Source organism: Schistocerca nitens, chromosome 7, assembly GCF_023898315.1.
Source record: "Schistocerca nitens isolate TAMUIC-IGC-003100 chromosome 7, iqSchNite1.1, whole genome shotgun sequence".
NCBI lineage: Eukaryota > Metazoa > Arthropoda > Insecta > Orthoptera > Acrididae > Schistocerca > Schistocerca nitens.
The window spans coordinates 452,650,518-452,655,349 of NC_064620.1; the positions used below are offsets into that span (position 1 = coordinate 452,650,518).

At 43.8% G+C, this 4,832-nt stretch overlaps 1 pseudogene; it reads left to right on the forward strand.

The window, feature by feature from the left end:
• Nucleotides 1-526: 526 nt before the first annotated feature.
• LOC126196009 (5S ribosomal RNA) lies at nucleotides 527-644 on the forward strand (annotated as a pseudogene).
• Nucleotides 645-4,832: the final 4,188 nt, after the last annotated feature.

Genomic DNA, 4,832 nt, shown 5'->3' on the forward strand with positions numbered 1-4,832 from the left:
TAGGCGTGTTGCACACCTATTGGGCGTTACCTCATTTCGATCGCTTTATTTGCGTATGCCATCAGTATCTTGGTAGACTGACCTAGAAAGCGGGGGCGGTGTACAGTAGGAACGCATTCCGCATCCCACTGTATGGTACTTAAAAGTTGGCGTCATTTATAGACAGGTCGTATTCGCCAATGTTTAATTCAAGCTTTACTCAAAAGATTGTTTATTTCTAGCGTGAAACAGAGGATCGTTGTAAATGAAAAAAAAAAAAAATACAGATTTATCAGACAGCGCTAGAAAATGCAATTTTCTCAAAAAAAGGATAAAGTTAAATTGAGAAAAGGATAACAAAAATATATCAAACATCGTTTCAGTATGTCGTTCCGCTTTGTGAAACATGTTTCTCTTGTTCATAAACTACTTTCGCACTTATCAGTAATAAAGGGAAATTCTTGCGTTTGATTTTGATCAAGAACATTTTATTAGGTACAAATTAGCAACAAATAACCACTACATATATGCAATTACTTTTGATGGGGGCAACGGCCTTGCCGCAGTGGATACACCGGTTCCCGTCAAATTACCGAAGTTAAGCACTGTCGGGCTTGGCCGGCACTTGAATGGGTGACCATCCGGGCCGCCATGTGCTGTTGCCATTTTTCGGGGTGCACTCAGCCTCGTGATGCCAATTGAGGAGCTACTCGACCGAACAGTAGCGGCTCCGGTCAAAGAAAACCATCGTAACGACCGGGAGAGCGGTGTGCTGACCACACGCCCCTCCTATCCGCATTCTCAGCTGAAGTTGACACGACGGTCGGATGGTCCCGATGGGCCACTTGTGGCCTGATGACGGAGTGCTTATTTTTGATGGAAATACCATCCGACCGCCGTGTCAACCTCAGCTGAGAATGCATATATATATATATATATGTGTGTGTGTGTGTGTATTTCCATCAAAAGTAATTGCTTTGATTGCATAAAAGTGCAGACGTGAGGGGACCCAATAAAATGCAATTTGTATTTTGTAAGAACATAAAATATACATGGGCTAACACTGAACTCTGTGCGGTCAAATTATATGCAAAATAAATAAATAAATAAATAAATAAATAAAACAAAGACAAGTCGTCGGCTCTAATTTTCTTATTTTCTTCCTCACATATTCAATTGTGTTTCTTTCCCTACTAATGCTACTTACTTCCTCCAATCATACGGTTTACTACATACTACAAAATTTACGTTCTGTATCAAAACTACGAACCGTAGTTTCGGTAGAGCAACTCCAAATGGGACTGTTTGGGCTACCAGTGACTATCACGACGCTATCAAAGAATACTAAATGAGAAAAAATGTTGAGGACGGGGAGATTACACTTTGGCTAAACCAGTTATCGATTCACAGCTGGACGTCACGCACGCTGGCGTGACATGCGGGCCCATTTGCTGTTCTACTAAGCTGGCCCTTGTAAACGGAAACCCGTGCAGCGCCCCGCCACACGGGGGAAGCTATCTCGCGGTGACAGCCGAGCTTAACGGACTCTGCTCCCTGTGCTGCTTGTCGGATCCCACTCCTGATGCTGTAGCATTACTCCTGCCGAGCACTGGCCGTTACGCACAGCCGCGCAGTGGGGAGCGGATGTGACGGTCTCGCGGCGTCGCCCGTGAGCCACTGCCAAAGTGCGCTCCGCCCGCGACTCGGTTTCATTAGAAGGCTTTGCAGCTAGCGGTATCGTTAAACGTTACAGCTTACTCCCGCCAGCGGAGTTTCAGTCAAACGAAGAGATCTCACTCGGCCACTCGTAGTAGAACCACGTTGGGCGGAGGTCAGCTAATTTCAGCGAGTCATCGTATGTTATCAGACCTTGACTGTGTAGCGAGTGTTTATCTGTTTCAGTAAGTAACAGCTGCATTCAAACCCGTTCACTAGGACACAATCGTCCAATTGACATATATCCGCACAAAAAGAAGTAGAAAAGAAAGAGAGAGAGAGAGAGAGAGAGAGAGAGAGAGAGAGATTTCTGGTAGAATGTGAAACTGCTGAGAGATATCCCATGAAGCGATTTTCATATAAATAGTACAACCAACCTTAACTTTCCATGCGATGTCTTCAGAGAGCCTTAAGACAAAGAACTTTGTTCAGCGGCTTTTATGTGGTGATTTTCAACCGTCTCGCAAACCGTTATCTGCTCGTTTAGTACGCTTTGCCTAGGCAAATGACAGTTTTTCTTTAAAGAAATTTGTAGATTACAGATGTGGCCGCCTGAATGAACGACTCAGCATATAGCAGAGGTTAAAAATACCGCTTCAGTTGTAAATTACTTTATTTTCACACGATCGGTTTCGGACTGTTATAAGCCCACCATCAGGTGTCGTAGCTGTGCTATGGTCCCCAAGCGCCGCGTGTACCAGGCGCGGTATGCTGCGTACGGGAGCAGGACAGGGAGTATACACGGTGCTCGGGGACCACAGCAGAGCTACGACACCTGAGGATGGGCTTATAGCAGTCCGAAACCGGTCGTGTGAAAATAAAGTAATTAACAACTGAAGCGGTATTTTCAAGCTCTGCTATATTGTTCAGTTGTGGATGTTCTGCCAACAGGATTGTTTGTAGACTCAGCATATATAAGTGGAAACAAGCTTCGGTGAAATGAAAGGCAATGGTGGTAACATGAAAAGTGTAATGGTAACTCCATTGCTAAACGCCGAAAAGAGAGCAGGCTCTGGAAATTGAGCGCTGAAGGCCTCTATGAGGGGAGCACTTGTCTGAGGACGTGATAGATGAATAAATTGGAGTCGACGTGGAAGACATAGGGGATCTAATACATCAGAATTTAAAAATGCTCTGGAAGACTTGAGATTGAAGAAGGCAAAAGTGATAGATGACATGACATTGGAACATCTAAAACCATTGGGGGTTGTGGTAACAAAACGACTATTCATACTGGTGTGTCGAATCTATGGGACTGGTCACGTACCTTCAGACTTATGGAAAAAATAATCGACATAATTCAGAAAATAGCAAGGACAGGTACGTGGGAGAACCATCACTTTCAGCTTAACAGCTGACGCATCCAAGCCTATCACATGAATAATACACCAGTACATCAGAATGGCAAAGAAAATTGAGAATTCGTTAAATGACGATTACTTTGGCCTTACCCTAGCTTTGAAGCAAAGTAACCAAAGAGCACATAGAAAGCAGATAAGTAGATAAGAATCTCCACATTGAGCACAGGATTCTAGGGCAGTGAACCATGGGAATACCGGAACACAAGAGAATCGATACGTTTGAGATGTGATGCCACAGAAGATCGCTGACAATGAGTTGGACAGATAACATAATGAAGGCGAAGGTCCTCCGCAGAAAAGAAAGGAACATATGACAAACACTGACCAGAAGAAGGGAGAAAGGAGTGGGACGTATTTTAAGAGATGGAATAACCTCCATAGTACTAAAGTGAGTCTTAGAGGGTAAAAACTATAGAGGAAGGCGGAGACTGCAATGCAGACAACAAATAATTAAGGATGTAGAGTGTGGTGTCACCGCCAGACACCACACTTGCTAGGTGGTAGCTTTAAATCGGCCGCGGTCCATTAGTACATGTCGGACTCGCGTGTCGCCACTGGCAGTGATCGCAGACCGAGCGCCACCACACGGCAGGTCTCGAGAGACTTACTAGCACTCGCCCAGTTGTACGGACGACATTGCTAGCGACTACACGTACGAAGCCTTTCTCTCATTTGCCGAGAGACAGTTAGAATAGCCTTCAGCTAAGTCCATGGCTACGACCTAGCAAGTGTGGTGTCTGGCGGTGACACCACATAGAGTGCAAGGGCTACTCTGAGAGGAAGAAGAAGAAAATGAAGAAGATTAGAAAAATAATGTGGGTTCTTCAGCTTAAAACATTCACCTAACTTTTTGTAGGTCTCTATTTTGACTACGAGTACCGCGTTACATATTCCGAGATGCCTAATCCTATTCCTTCAGTTATCACTCAAATTATGTGCTTTAAAAAAAGCCATCATCTGTACGAGACAATTATGATCGCAGCCACTATGGTGCAATGTGGCGCTGCAATTTCCTCGTAAAGAAAAAAATACCTTGCTGACCCTTGAGTAGGTGAAATTCCCACCTAGAAGCCTACGCCTACAGATCTGACACTTCTGTACATTTCTACCGAAAGCTCCGTGAATGCGCTTGTTGGTTATGGTCGTCAGTTTCACATCGATTTTTTTTAAGTACCTTCACAAATCGAAACAACGATCACCGTTATGACAAAAAGAAGAAGAAAACAGGTAACTATTTTTCTAATTATGTAGATGAAAGGAATCAAATCTACGTAATGCAATTTACACATTAGTGCAACCTGCCAAAACAGCTCCCAACTTTAAAATAAATTAAACTTTTAATATAAGGAAAAAATGTATTATAATCCAAACACAAAAATTTTTATAGTCGTTAACTATTTAATATTTTTGTTGCAACATTACATAAAAGGTGCTATGAAAATTAAATTAAAATTCATATCCAACAACAAGTATATTACTAAATGCCTAAAGCAGTCGCCCGGGGACGCAGATTTTCCTAAACCGGAGTACACATTACCCAGACAGTACTCACCCCGTCCTTTGTTGGGGTCAGAAAGTAACGCCTAGGACGGCATAAGAATCGGCCCTACGTAGGTCAGGATGAAGCGCCGCTCACTCGCCTGGACGTGGGTTCGGGGGGGGGGGGGGGGGTAGTGGTGAATGGAATTGTACAGCGAACTGCTAGTAACACATCCCTGAATATAACAGTTGATTACTGTTACGCACAGAGACGGTATTGCAGCTCCTGGGAAGACT